Genomic DNA, 15,956 nt, shown 5'->3' on the forward strand with positions numbered 1-15,956 from the left:
TAAAAGGACCACTTCTGGAGCCCTATCAGAAAAATGTCACGTCCAGAGTTCGACATAGGAGTTGCCGGCAGGTACTCAGACATTATTCCAGGCCTGAGATCTACAAAGGAGGTTGATAAAATAACTCGGTTCCGAAACAGCCTAAAGTTCTCAGTCTCCTTCCCCCCAAGGGCGGGAATCGGGGAAACTGTGTCACAACTTATTTATTTTCAAAAGAAATAAGGGCCTCTTGTTTTGAAGAAAAATGAAGGAAGCCGCCGAAAAGCCCGCAGTATCAGCCCCTTCCTTAAGGTTTTAAGGAAGCCTACAATCTGGCAATAGATACAAGTTACAAAAACTCTATTTCACTCCCTCTCCCGAAGGAGATATGCCACTTTTATCTCATCAACGTAGCTTCAGATTTAGATGTGGAAGAGGATGAAAAATGCAGCTGGAAGCTGATATGATAGGGTACAAAAACAACCCTTGCTTCTGGTGACCTGGCATGAAAGTATAATACAGGTATATGTCTCTCTCATACATACATGTATATATATATATATATGGACAGGAGACAGGCAAGTAAAAAGAGGGAATGGAAGTCGTCTTTGATAGACAAGTGTTACACATAAACTCACAGAGGCATAGAAAGAAAGAAAAGCATACACCATTGTCACAGAGAGATGACTCTTGCCCCTTCTGTCCTTAGAAGTATGCTTCCTAAGCCCGGATCATTGAGAAATCCCTGCCTTCCTATTTTACACAGATATCCTTGGGAAAACATGTCGATCATTTTATCAGCAGGTTAAAAGTAACACCGTTGTCACCTGGCAGAAGCTCGAAGCTCTGTACCTGTCTTCACAACTCTCCTGGTTCGGGCCAAGTTCCCTGGCTTGACATTTACAACCATGGCTAAATCCGAAAGAGGGCTTAATACAAAGATTAATTTACTATTTCTTTATCCCCTTTCTTAGTCTCTCTCCGGCTTCTCCCATGAGTCATGGTTGGCCATCTACAAGAACAAAATATCTAACTGAAGAATAGTGTCTTCCAACTGCAGCATCTGTCTCCCTGGCAGGCTCTACTGACAGTTGGGGTCTGGCTCTGGAGCTGTTCCTTCAAGAAGCTCTGTGGGGCTGAGCTATTAGTGGGCTCTTGTCTTCCTAGGTGCTATTTCCTACTGGTTCCTCCCAACTGGAAAGAGGGACTTGTATATATTTATCCTTCTGAGAATCTGCTATTGTGTAAATATCTCCAATTGATACCCCCGTGGGAGGCCACACAGGACACAAGAGCTCCTCCATTTCTCTTCCTGCACAACATCCATCAAATAGCTTAGCAATTCCCAAGGGTCTGCTCCTGGGTATTATGTAAGCAGTTTCTCCTTCAGAGAAAGAAAAGAGATGCTTGGAGACGGTGAAATAAAAATGCCCACAGCTCTCTAAGGGAATTTCAAAATAGCAAGTTTCTTAAATACCAAGGAAAGTACCTGGTTCTTCTCCAAATCCAAAGATAGCCTATGGTAGATGGTGAACTAGATGTTGGAGTGGGGGAGGGAAAGGAGGCACAAGGGACCATGAATGATAGGAGGGAAATATATTCACTATACCAAGTAACGCAGCGAGCTACAACTGAGGAAGTTCTGTCACCTCGGAAATTTAGTGAAAAGTATTTAGATAAAGCCCTTCTGCATTTGGTTTGGAGAATGTCTCAGGTGGGGGCATGTTCTCAGAGCTACGGTATTCTAGTCATGGCACATCTGTCTTGTTCTAATTTGGAGCCTAAAATACTTCTGTCAGACTCTCCCTCTCCTTCGAAATTTCTTCTCAAAAAATTTTTTTTCCCTTTTCAAACAATGACTCAAGTCTCAGAACCTCTGGAGGCAGTGGATTCTTAACAAAAATCAGAGACCATGTTAGTCTGTTTGCAAGTCCCCTTATGGTCCTGAAGGAAGCAGGGAGCAGCCAGAGAGGCCATCTCCCTAGTCAGGGAGGCCTGAGTTGTATTTGAAAGTCTCCCCATTTAAAAGCCGGAAACACATGGCACACCTCTGACAAAGAAATAAAAAAAAGTCTTTGGGATCAATTATCAATAATGTTCTCATGGAAAGCAAAAGTCGCTGAAACTCCCCTGAAGACCTAAAGCATTTAAGAGAATCCAGTAGTTCCTTGCATTTACCGTTTTCTAAGAATAAACACGGAGCGAAAGATTAAACCTTCAAAGATCCCACTTATGTAAGTCAGAAAACAACACAAGCTACACAGTGGAAGGATTAATCTCAAACAAAATTGGGAAGTGAGGATTTTGCTCAAAACTGCTCCTCTGGCTAGATCGCTTTCGCTTACAACAAGAAGTCGAATTTAGAGCCATTATACATTCCTTCTTATGTTTTCCTTGTGAGTTGAGGTTGTTAAAGTAACATTGTAATTATCTTTTATCTATGGCATGATTTATTTAGAATAGGAGCTCCCCTTTTGCATTTCTAAAGTCATAATAATTCGGGGTTCCCCTAAATAGTCAAAAATAATGTTAAAATATGGGACAAATACTCATTTCACCATTTCTTCTCAAGCAATCTCTGATTATGCTTTGATAATAAGTATCCCATATGTGATGTATAATATATACATATATGATGTGTAATATATACATATATACACATTTTGTTTTAAAGATTTAAAGTTTTTTTCCAGTTTTAAAGGTCATATTTCAAGTGGATCCAACTATGAATATGAATGAGTTGGAGGCTATGCCTAAAGCTGGTGCCTTTTCAAGTAAAAAAAAAAAAAGACTTACTAATAGTTCCATTTGTTTTCCATTAAAAATCTCCTCATTGTATTCACAGCGATCCCCATGGCAGTAGCTGAGCTGGCTCGGACAAAGCGTTTGCTTTGTGTGTATCAGATGCAAAATTTACTTAAATTCCAGATAATTGCAAGTGCATCTGCTAGGCTTTGTCCCTGGTCTATACGAACGTTTCCACAGTGTATACAAAGAACAGTTACCCAACAACTAAAGAAAAAGAAACAGTGATTTCTGCAAATTATAGCCAGCTCCTTTATCAAGGAGTAAGTTTGTGCTAAAAGAATACAACCCCAAAACACTTTTTTTTTTCTTTTACGAATGCTTTCAATCACACCACATACATTATCTGCAAAGAACAAAAACCGAGCTTTTCAACTGTTAAATTACTAGGTATGAAACAAGGATAACTGCAATTTCAAATAAAATCATCTCTCAAAACACTAAAGTTCCCACCCCGCCCCTGGAAGTGGAGGGGGCACTGAAAAAAAAAATCCCCAACAACACAAATATTCTATTTAAAGCAATTTGATGCAATGGTAAAATGGTCTTACTCTCTGCTCATGACAAAGTGTTGCAAGAATAGTAACTTCCCCTATTTCTCATCAGTTTTGAGTTCCCTAATTTGAAATATTAGTTCACGGAATTGGGAATGTCTAAACAGAGAAAATTTGAAAATAAAATAGAAAAGGATTGGCCTTATGCATTTCAATTCCAGTCCTGTCTATGGGGCTCCAACTAGGCCATTTGATCAACAACGCCTTCTCTCTTTCCTTCCCCCACCCCTTCCACCTCTTTGCTTTCTTTTAACTTCATGCACAATCCCATTTCAGCTGTCACACTCTACACAGCTTCCCTTCCTTCAAAGCCCAATCCAATTTTCAGACTTTTACACCTCGTGCCAGCTAAACAACATCAACGGCAACTCCTGTGCAAGGGCCTAATAGAGTAGATCTGTACTCTCTGTTTTTTAAAGAAACTCTCAAAGCTATCTACAGTGGTCAAAATAGTAGGAATAGCTTCCAGAGAGAGAGAGAGAGAGAGAGAGAGAGAGAGAGAGAGAGAGAGAGAGAGAGAGAGAGAGGGAGAGAGGGAGAGAGGGAGAGAGGGAGAGAGGGAGAGAGGGAGAGAGGGAGAGAGGGAGAGAGGGAGAGAGGGAGATGGAGAGAGAGAGATGGAGAGAGAGAGCTGGAGAGAGAGAGAAAGAGAGAGAGAGAGAGAGAGAGAGAGAGCACATACTACGTAACACTAACAAATTTTTGTGACCTTTGTCTTATATGGAATCCATCAGTTTCCTGGTCACTTATTTCCTCTTCTGTCTTCATTTCAATATCTTCATTATCATTCTGTAAAATGTATTATGTTACCGGACAGAGCTATTCATCAGTAAAAAGCTATCTCCATATTCCCCAAACTGGAAAATCATCATTATCATTAATATTTCATAGAACTGCATTAAATGAGACAATATTCAATATTTAACTATCTAATCCTACAGTAATTTATATTAGAAAATACCAACCATGTGAGAATTCAGCCAGTCAGATTATTTTATTGGATGAACCTTTGTCTTTATTAATAACACTTCAGTGTCTCATATTTTTTCAGCAGAGTGTAACATCCAAGGACTGAAAGTGATTTTGTTTCTAATTAATTCTCAAAATCCTTAGGAGACAGTGATGGAAGGATAAATATATTAATTCAGAATTGAAGAATTAAAGGCTGAGCCTTCAGATGCAAAAGTTCTGTCTGTGATACGGATTACTTGTGTGGGCCCTGCACCTCACCGGGTTTACTAATAATTTAGTACGAGGCACAGTGCTTTAAACCCCAGAGAATCTGAAAATATGAATAAAAAGAAATGTAGTTTTATCCCTTTCAAATGCTACAATTACTCTTATTCCAAGTTGACAAGTCGATTTATAAAGTTCTGATATTTCATGCTGAAAACATGTTGTTAATTTGTTTATTGGCCATTATCAGGCCATACAGATAATCCCTCTATGCTCTGAATGATATCTACCTTCTGTCTACCTGTTTGTGAACTTTGAGTGGTTATAACAGATCAAAGATGGTTTAATTGTAGGTAAATTATATTTAATTTGGGGATAAACAGAGTTTAAGTGAATAGCATTTTAATAGGCTCTTGGTAGTGAGAAAATAATTTTATAAGTTACATACTATAGATTTGTGTGTATTTGAAAGTCAAAAGCATTGTGCCTAATACTATAATCAGGAGTTGCCTCTGACTCTTTTTAGGAAAAAGAAAAAGGATCTCATGTGGCCATAGACCTTTCAAGTGCACGCTGAGGTCCTTGTTATACACCGCCTAAGATCCCATTGCTCGATATAAAGAATAATAAAAAAAAATATTGGAGGCTTTCTGTTTATGTGTTTTATTGACTCCTCTCTTTCAGATTGAAGAAATTCTGTTTATCTCTTACAGACCATCAGCTGTTGTCTCACTGAGCAGAACACAAAAGAGTTAGCTACTATGTCTCGGAGTTCTAATAATAGGACGAGTATGAGCGCCACATACAGACCTACATCAATCAAATGGCAAGGCACCATCCTAGAATTCTGAGTAGAGAACCGGGAAGCCAGAAGCAAGGGCAGAGTGATTTTTCTGTTTGCACGTGATTGGTACAAACCTGTACATTTAAAGCCCTAACACCAATGGGAGTTCAAGGGGAGTAGTTGGTGTGAGAGACACGAAGGGATTTTGCTGGGCAACCTGACCCCAGTCGCAGAAGCAGCCAGCCTGGCTACCTTTCTAACCCAAAGTTCTTGAGATTCTCAACAGCCTTATACCTTTCCACTAAACCAAGATTACTCTCTCTTTACTGTACAATGAGAACATGGCCTGGTCCTGAATTATTTTTTAAATCAACTTGTTTCAGTTAATTATATAATACAGTGGAGAGATAAAGACTTTAAAATATTATGAATTTAAAAAAAAGTCTCCTATCAAAACAGCTTGCATCCAGAAGAACCCCAGCAGCCTCTGACGAACTGTCCCAAACATCCTCAGGCGTTCTCAACCCAGAAGAAAGGAGCCAAGTGCCAACGTTTAAAGGAAGAGCAGATCCCCAATGGTTCTCCATATTTTTTTTTCACCCGTTGCTCCTCCAATTCAAACAGACAAGGAACAGACGATGGAAGAGAAATTTGGATGGTTTAGCGACTATTTGCTGGAAATGAGATATGAACATCTTGAAAGTCACAGTCAAAATGAGCATTAATCAAGAAGCTGACAGGGGATATCAAAAGTCGGAGCAGACTGTCCAAAGTCCAGGAAGCTATTACCTGGGGCCGTGGAAAGGGTCAGCGCCTTCAGGCGCCCTTCCTTTACCATCTACTTTCTGAGCCATTCACCTCATGCTTTTCAAGAATATTACCCTTCCCGTAAATGCCTGATAAGAGATAAATTTATGAGGGCATGGACATGTGAAAAGGAAGCCCCAGAACTTGCAAATTAACCCTGTCCTTTCATGGTTCCTGAGGAAAGAATTCCTGAAGAGACAAATTCTCCCCCTTGGGATGTGAAGAATGAGTTAACATTTTTCTCCTCTTTTCAGCTCCTGGAATTTGCAAAAATTATCTCCTTTGCCTCCCTTTTAATTTTAGAGGAAATAATAAGCAAACATATCACTTAGGAACGATGTAACTGGGGAGCTTGGGCTAGGAGGTGATCTGGCCAGTCACATAGGCAGCAGGCACACATCGGGAAAAGCTTCAGCACTGGGCTATTTTATTCCAAAACCCAGAAGTTAAGAACAACCTAAGCTCTGCTGCCAGAGACACATAGTTTAATACTCACCTTCAGGCTTCACATGCCCGTTACTAGATATCTGAATTTTTTTTAATACAGAAATTAAAAAAAAGAAAGAAAGCTGACACATTAGATTCCTGACCTCGCCTAAAACCATGGTTTTCACAAAATACATTTGAAGTTGCCAGGAAAGACTACAAAATGTGCCAAGATGAATAGGTAAATGGAAAGAGGGTAGCAACATGGTGACAAATTTTTCTGAACGTCTTTAGCTAAAATCTTATTTTAAGCATATAGATATGCATCTGCATAATATTCCTTTACCTATATAAACTCTAAGCTTCTAGAGCACAGGGCAGTAATCCTCATATGCCCATTCCCTAAACTGTGTGTGATTCTGTGTACACCCCATGGGGACTTAATAACACTTATGAATTGACTGACAAGAGAAAAACCAAGAAATGACAACCTTCGGGGTAGCGGTAACACAATTTTAACTTGAAAATTGCCCAGAAATAGACTTCACAATCTATGGGAACATACACAAATCATATAAAAAGAAGTGGTGCCCCTCATATACCTAGACTGGCCTTAGGGAATAGCGTAGTGAAAAAAATCACTGCTGTGGGAAAGAGAGTTCAGCCTCTATATCTATTCACTATGTGGCTTCTGCAGCGAATCCAACTACAAGCAACGTTTATTCTGCAATAAAAGGTGTTATAAGATAATGTTTAACATTAAGATTAGAAGAACTATAGAGTTTTACTTAATCTTTAACATGCCTCTCACTGAGTCTACAAGTAGCACCCACCCTTCCTTTCCGTACTCAAGATTCATGTCGCCATTTTAACTCTCTGCAGACAAAACGTAGAGAAAAAAAGAAAAGAAAAGAAATCTTACTCTCCAGTGTTGGAATAGCCTCTTCGATAGAAGCTTCCTAAAACAAATGGAAATTCGCAACAAATCACAATTTAGCCAGCATTTTCTCCAAACGACATCCACGGTGTACCTCTGACACCACACTATGGTCAGCGAGTTCTAGAAGAAAGCTTTCAAACGTCTTAAGTTCCAAAGGGTTGTTTTCTGCCCTGAAGTTTCTATTCACTTTCTATCTTGGAAGGTCAGAATGGGCCAGACATGACAATGGACCTGTCCTTTCCAGTGAACGGGGATATCAATATTTCCCCTCTCAATTTGGTTTTGTCAAATCTCAAACAGGGACCATTTCATCCTCTGCCTACTTAGAAGAAGGAATTTCCACCCGAGTAAGTTTCCAAAAGTATGATGACATGTGGCTGGGAAACAAAGGGAGAAATGACACTAGGATTCATGCTATTGGAAGAGCAGGGTCAAACAAGAGATGACCAAGGTTATTTGCAGAGGGGATTTTAGGTGAAAATATGGAAGAAGAAGAAAAATACACCTGTCTGCATGCTTCCACACCACCAAAGGCCAACTACACAATCTCTTTTAAGTGTAGCAATGTTGTCTCAGCCTTGGCTTATCTGAACCATTCACAAGCTATCCAGTGAAACTTTGCATACACAACCTCACTCTTCATCGTCTAATATTCCCTGATTCTCTCTGCGTGTCCCGTCCCAGAACTGGAACTAAAGATCAAAACAGGGCCTAGTGCTTTCGAGGAGAGTGCTTTACCATTGATCTCACCTTATTCCTCTTACTATTTAGCCCCACATCTTACAACTACTCTTCCTCTCTTCTCCTAACTTATAACCTCTCCCCAGTATGGACTAGGTCATCTGCTTGGTTAGAAAATTGAGCCTGATTTCCACTTGACACTTTAAACATCTGAACCACTATGTGTTTCCAGAGTGTAAAGCATTTGGGTCTTGATGAGGATATGGACTGCATAGGAGAGTCCTATCTTCCAGCTTTTCTGAATTTTCCTCTGTCAACACAGACACGTCACCTTTGTTTTAAAATATCTTTCTTTAAGTTTTTAGATCTTCAGCGTAAGAGCAAGGGGAAAGGACGTGTTGATTCTGCCCCCTCTTTATTTTCGTGGCAGCCTTATGTAGCTGGGAGTTTGATGATTGATCGTTTTTCCACATTCATCCACAGCCTTCTCTGGAGCCACGTGCAAATTCGCCAATGGATAATTAAGCAACAGACACATCCAGTAAATATAATAAATAAATTTGATTTTTTCCCTCTTAGTAATTGGTTTCATCTGACTGGCTCTGGTGGCGTGTAGGGATAGATAAACAGGATTAGAAAAGAGAAAAATTAGATGGTGGGTCGTACAAATTGTACACCCCTAAGCACCGTGAGATGTCCCTGGAAGAACTGTGTTTTACAAAGGGTTAAAACAGAGAGAAGCAGTTTGTGCTTTCCTCAAGATGTTTCAGGGAAGTCAAAAAAATAAGACTAAAACTGGAGGAGTGACAACGAATAAGAAAAAGGTAACCAATCACAGAACATATTTCCTCTCTTACGTACCCTCTGCCCCCAACTCCCAGTGTCCTCTCCTGGTACCTCTAATTAACTAGTGCTGGTAGTCCCAAATCTTGACTGAGGTCCCCAGTCCAAGTTATCACATCAGACAAGGCTACGTGCATAGAAACAACTTGGACATACTAGAAGACAGAGAGTGCACGGATATCTGTACAATTACTGCCTAAGCAAATGCTAAAATGAAATGAAATTAAATAACTCTTCCAGTACACCGCACACAAAGAACACACCACCGTCTTGCTCTGTAAAGAAAGCACCCATTTATATTCGCATTTGATTTCTGGGATGCCATTTTGACTTCAGACTGTTCCTACCACCAGAGGCATAGTAGCTGGCTTGTCTGTGGGATCACAATACTGATCAGGAAGGAATAAAGTGTGATAAAGACTAAAATGTGCTCTCATATGGTCACCATCTTTCTATATTTCTTCTAAGTCATTTCTACTGAAATGTGTGGTGCCTATTCAAGTGCCCTGATATTGTGATATCCTCAATGCTTTAAAAATGATCATGGTTAATATTTTCAACCCAGTTGCAGAGAGTCTGTGGTAATAAGTATGCTTTGGTTGAATTGATACCCAGATTTCTATAGGCATGGATAAGGAGAGCTTCTATAGCACTGTTTCATTTGTAGAAATAATTTTAAAACCCAACTTAACTTCTTTTCAACATTTAAAAGGAAATTCTGATGTAGTTTTAAGATACGATCCCAGTACAGTAAGAAGTGCTTACAACTATTTTTTGAAATGATTATTTTATACTATAGGGATGTTCTTAATCGCCACCCGATTGATGTCTATTTCATCGTATACTTTTTCTACATATCCTCCATTCCTCTCCTTGAGGGAGGAGAGATATCGAAACATTGGGCATCAGTGAAACTGTAAGCGACAATAAAAACAGCATTTAAATATCAGCATCCAGCAAAGGCATCCTGCCCCTGTAAAGATTTACAGTCAATACATCACTCTGAGTTTCGACTTTACATCTTTCATATGACTAACACTCTTTGGCTTTAACTCTTACGTTCTAATAAGTAAAGACGGGGGGAACCTAAATAAATAAATTAATTTATGACTTACTCTTTTGAACCACACTCCTAAATACATTATTACTTGACAGGGTACGAAGTTCTCTTTTCTATAAATGCAAAGGTCATACTAGTCAAGATGTATAACGCAAAATGTCCAGTCTTATTTATAAAACAAGACTGAGCTTGTAAAGCACTAAAAAGAAAACACTAACTAAGCAGTAAAATATACGTCCTGAAAGCTGAGTTGTAAACTTTTGCAAATCTACATTGGGTTCTCCTGGAATGAAAAGAAATAGCAAGCAGGAAAACTTCCCAAAATTGATGTCCCAAAATATGTGGCAGAGCTACCTCAGAGAAGACAGAGTAGCAGGGGACACAGCCCACAAGTCAGGAGATCGGCAGATTCAAGCCCCTTCCAGACTACAGGTCAGTCTTTGAACCTAAGCACCTCAGAGGAACCGGCTCTCTTCCCAAACATATGACTCTGTATCTCTTCATGACAGACTTGGCTGTTATGCACTTATCGTGCATGTGTACGCTAGCAGCGGCTACACACTGTTAATAACATGAGGGATGTTGTCAACTGGCCTATCAGGGTCACATTGGTCAGGGTGGTAGGGGGCAGAAATCTTTACCAGGAGAAATAGATTTTACTTTAACATATCACATGCTTTGTTTTATTTGGGATTCTCTTTACGGAACTTACAGGGTTAAAACACCCTCTCTCTTTTCACTCACAGCCCAGCCAACTAGCAAATAACTACTACCCACACCCTATCAACTCCTTTTGCCTATAAGGATTGTCATTCTAGGTGGAGGGCAGAGGGCAGATGGACCAATGGAAGACTTAGGAAAAAAAAAAAAAACAAAAAAAACCAACAACAACGAACAAACAAACCTAAAGGAACTTCATTCTGTGGACGATTTCTTAGAGATCTTCATGGTTTGCTATGGGGGAACTGATTTTTGAAAGCTGTACTAGTTCAAGTTCAGAATCACACTGTGGAGTATACACTGTATTGAATGGATTCTGCAGGGACAGATAGATTTTGGTGAAAGAGCTGCACGCCTCTTGAGCTCATGAAGCCTTTGGAAATATCAACAAGACAGCCCTTAGTGTACCTAAAATAATTACATTAACCAGCGCTTTGTCTTTCTTAGCAAGGAAAAGTGAACAGGACAGCAACAACAACTACATGTCACTGGTAGTACAGGTTATTAAACAATGTAACCATTTCTTTGCTAAATCAAACTAAAAGCCGGAAATACAAAGGCTACCTTGGCAAAGCTGCTATACAAAGAGCAAATACTTCCTTCTCAGCAGAAGGAATTCTATAAAATTATTGGTAGGGAAAATAAACATCACATGCGGTATTACCTGATTACAAAATTGATCTCATTTCATCAACTATTGCTCCCTATCTTTTCGCCGAAGATACCTTTGAAAAAAACGCAAGACTTTAGGTGCTATCTTTTGGCTGAAAGTCTCCTCCACCTCTTCTGGGTGTGGAATGGAGAGTGTGAGCACGGCAGGGTTACCAAGAGTCAGTGGCACACCAAAGACTCTAACTGTTGCTCCATGCAAAGTCATGAGGAAAAAAAAATTCTTTGTCCATAGCCATGTGTGAGAGAAGGAGTTGGACCGTGAGTCCTCCCTCTCCAATTTTCACTATCAGTTTAACTTTTAGCCCTCAGATGGGGAGGGATTTTCTTTTTTTAAAGCCCTTGGAAATGACCTTGATTTTTATTTCAGCAGAAATCACTTCTCAAAATCAGTCTGCACAAAAGGAAAAACTGTGAAGGGGCTTGGCAATGCAGGTCCTAAAGCACACAGGTACATCGAGGATCCTTTCATACAGCCTGAGAGAATGGCAATCGGTTTTAAGGAACCTTCTGTAGGTCTAGCAGAATCAACCCTTTGGACATGCAGACAAATCTCCATTCCTAAAGAGACAGAAACAGGAACTCTAGTAATGGAGTCAGACATGACTGTCAAGGTCTGTGAACCAACAGCCTCAGACACCTGTTTTTCTACACAGCCCTCTTGCCTCCCGCCCCCCAAAAAGTTACCTTCTCCAGGAAGTGTGAGGCTTTTTGCACACACTGACATGCCACAAGCAGACCAAGTGAAAGTGAACTCCCTCATTTACCATCAAGATGAGGATACTATTTTGATACACTAAGCTGAAATCAACATCAGGCACAGAAGTTAAAGGCTCTTAGTGAAGATTTAATAACTAGCTTAATGATAGTAATAATAATGATAATAATAATAATACCATCAGTGATGCCAACAAGCCACAGAAATACTATCACAGAGAGCCACGTTAGAGTAACGCAAATACAGCTAATTGAATAGTAGCACTGCTTGCCACAGAGTCGAAAACATGGATGTGTTTAATAGTTTAACACAAAAATAACTGAGCATTCTTGAAGTTGCCAGGAAACTAGAAGTACACAGAGGGTTTGGGGTGGAGAAACAAACCGAAATAAGATAAAACAAAGAAAATAACTCTGCAGGAAAGAAACGTGTTCCTTAAATAAACATACTCCTGCTCTTCATAGGTAGCGAAGCTGCTGAAATGGAAGCTAATTGTGATGTTTGTATTTAAACGTGTGCTTTGAATAGGCAACAATTACATAATTTTGCACCACGGACCCATCAGAAGAAGACCTCTGCCTGCTTTGTCATCTCTTAGTGCCCATGCCTGTAAGTGTTGTGGACTGCTACTCTAGCTGCTCTGTGCGGGCTGCACTGTCCTGGATATGGTCACAGGAGGAAGCTAGTAGGTGGCTTTAGAAACCTTACAATCAGAGGACTGCGATTCATGATGTGAATGCAGTTTCTCTCTTTAGGATTCATACAAGCAAATACTCCGCTCGAAAACTGTTCTGAATGAATAGAAGTGGACTGGTTTTTGCCTCCAACTTAATCAAAATGGTAAACTTAAGGGCCCACAAAAAAATATTTTTACATGGCAATCTTGCTCTCTAAAGAGAGTCCTGAATAAGAGGTGCTCCCTTTCGAATAAGACGCCTCCTTTTTATTAGAAGGACACAAAGGCAGAAATAAGGTTCAGATCTCAGGAATCTTGTGAATGGCTTTTGTCAACCCCAGGGGGAACAGAACAGGTGAATCTGCATGGTGGTTTAAGGTCGGTTTTTCTCTTACCTAAACCGGAGCCCGAAGAGTTGACTTAATTTACAACTGCTGCCCCTTTTCACTCCTGAGTATACTATGCTGCCTTCTGCAGTTCTCACAACACCAGCTAAGTTTGCATCAAAGCAAAGTTTAAGGGTACTGCTGCAATCCAAGCTTCCCACACACCTAGGCAGCCTGCTGCTCTGGAGATGACCACCTTACAATAGAGGCAGTCTTCGTGACAGAATAATATTCTCCCTGTGCAAAACACAGTGCCTTGGAGGATCTCCTCACCTGAGTTTAGAGCTTGTGCATCTGGATGTGATAACATACCAGCACTGTCCCCCCTTTTTGCCTTACAGTTTCCAGGTACCAGTTCATTTCTCCCTGGCTTAGAAGAAATTTTACAAGCCCCAAACCCCCTTCCTTCTAAATCCCTGATTTGCCTTTATTTATTGACCCTTCAATTTTTCTTCTGAAAAACTTAAGGGAATGAACAAGGAAGACAAATGAAATATCTTAACTTCTTATAGCCCTCTAAAGGTCTCAAATTATTTGACTGCATCAAAGAACTATTAAATGTGCTATTAAAAATAATGTTGAACATGGATCCTGGCAGCAAGGGCAACGGAGTGAATTCTGTTTCTTTTCTTTCTTTCTTTCTTTTTTTTTTTAAAGAAAAGAGTAAGGGTCCAATTTGCATGCATTATGCTGGCTATTTTAAATAATTTCATTCCATGTATACAGCAGAAACTATTCTCCCTCTCCTCATTTGACAAGATGCCACTTCAAGTAAAAGCTGAGAAAGGGCTGGTCTGAGGTTAGCAAGCCCTGTATGTCTCACAATTTAGAATAAAACAATACCAGCATCCTCCCTGCTTCTTCAAAGCCCTAAATTTATTAGTAAGTAAATTTAGCCATGGCTCAGTCAGTAGAATAGAGGATGCACCGAGCCACTTATCTGTTTATTATCCTTGCAAGCTACACGAAAAGCCATATCTATTATTGCTTCCTGCAAATCCACAGCAATGTAACGCAAAACATCATTTTTAAGAAATTCTCTTTCGGAATGCCAAGGATTCTTCCTGCAATTTTGAATATTTAAGCCAGCGTGTACCGTACAGTAGGTCTGGAATCACTGACATCGGTCACGCTGTTAAAACTGAGTCAAAACGCCTTGTAATCCCGGAGAGCGATAACCTTAAACATCAATGCAATGTTAAAAATGAATCCTAAAAGAATCCCTATAATTGCGATGAACATTAGAGAGAAAGCGGCAAGTCCTTCTGCAGGGAAATAACAGGCGACTCTACCAATCTTTCCCCTCCCCACCCCCAAACTCATGCAACTAATGATGACCTCCCGAAGTGCCGAATTTAAATGTTCCAGCATTCATCTGAGGATGAAGGGAGAAAAGAAAAATACACAGAAAACCATGAAACAAGTTGCAAACTGCACAAACGCAAGGCAAGGGAGAGAGAACTGCAGCGATTCAGGAGCGATTGCAGAATGAAGAGCAACAGAAAGGAAACGGGGAAGAAAGAAAGGAAAAAAAAAAACAAGAGGGAAAAAAAGCCTTAAGCATTAAAGAGTAAGAAGTGAAAAACATTTACCAGCAGCTCGGTCAGTAGCTTCGCTCCCTGACACCATCTACATAGAGAGAGAACTTAGCCTAGAGTCTTCGGTCCCAGCTCGCTTTGGAGCAAAATTCCTTCACTTCGAGGGGGCAACACACACCCTCCAGGAAGAGAGAGAGGGAAAGAAGGGGGAAAAAAAATAATCCCAAAGACCTAGCCAGGCTTTCTCCCTCCTCCCTCTTACCCGCCCCCCGGACTCCCCAAACGGTGCTCGCTGCTTCTGCACAGTTCAGGCTTTGCTGCGGAGGCGCCGCTGCCGCTGCTGCCGCGGCTGCCGCTGCTGCCGCTGCCGCTGCTGCTGGAACTGCTACTTCAGAAACGATTAGGAGGAGGACGCCCAAGCACGACCTGAGCCTGCGAGCCACCCAGGACCAATGTGCAACCTGCTCTGGAATCAAACCCATAACACACGCAACGCACACCCAGTGGCTCCTGCACGCGCACACACGCGCCCGCCCGCGCGCCGCACAGACACACACGCGCGCACACACATATGCACTCGCGCGCGCGCGCGCGCACACATACACACACACACATACGCACACATACACACATACACACACATGCAAACACACGCGCACACACGCGCGCACACAGAGGCGCGGAGCTCCGCTCTACCGCCGCCCGCCCTCCCGCGCTGTCCCTTCGTGGGAAGTGAGAGCCAATCCCCGGCCCCTAGCGCGCATACAGGCCCGGGCTGGGTTGGTGCCTTTCGAGCTGAGGGGTAGCGAGCCCCGGAAAGGGCTCTTGGCTGGGAAAGAGGGGCGCTAGGGGCACGTGTACCCCTTTGTCTGCAGAGACACCCCCGCCCCCCTCTCCCAGCCGGGCGTTTCCAAGAGCAGAAACTGCGCGCTAAGCCCGGGCCTCATAGAGTTCAGTTCGGTTCTGGGCTTGTCCCGGGCAGGCCCGGTTCCCTAGCTGCACGCACCGAGGACTGCTCTGCTAAACCCGATGCACCACTGCTGCACCCGGGGCTCTGCGAACTAGGGAGCATCGCCAGCCTACGCATCCTGCGGGCTCCGGGAGCCTGCCCCGGCTCGCGAGCATGCCCAGTGCTCCGCTGGACCCAGACCGTTCCTTCCAGGGTTAGGAATGCAGAGCGAAGCAGAGGAGAGG

The 15,956-nt window shown here is 41.6% G+C and overlaps 1 protein-coding gene across 4 annotated transcripts in view; it reads right to left on the reverse strand.

Moving 5' to 3' along the window:
• The window catches only part of Tenm2 (teneurin transmembrane protein 2), a 1,226,262-nt gene extending 1,210,968 nt beyond the window's left edge, over positions 1-15,294 (reverse strand). For all 4 annotated transcript variants that reach the window (XM_087569430.1, XM_087569433.1, XM_087569431.1 and 1 more), the window contains exon 1: positions 14,817-15,294. The gene's annotated coding sequence lies outside the window, so the exon portion shown is untranslated. The remainder of the gene's footprint in view (positions 1-14,816) is intronic.
• Between the last annotated feature and the right edge of the window lie 662 nt (positions 15,295-15,956).

Source organism: Rattus norvegicus, chromosome 10 (genome assembly GCF_021556685.1).
Source record: "Rattus norvegicus strain SHRSP/BbbUtx chromosome 10, alternate assembly SHRSP_T2T, whole genome shotgun sequence".
In the NCBI taxonomy this organism is placed as follows: Eukaryota; Metazoa; Chordata; class Mammalia; order Rodentia; family Muridae; genus Rattus; species Rattus norvegicus.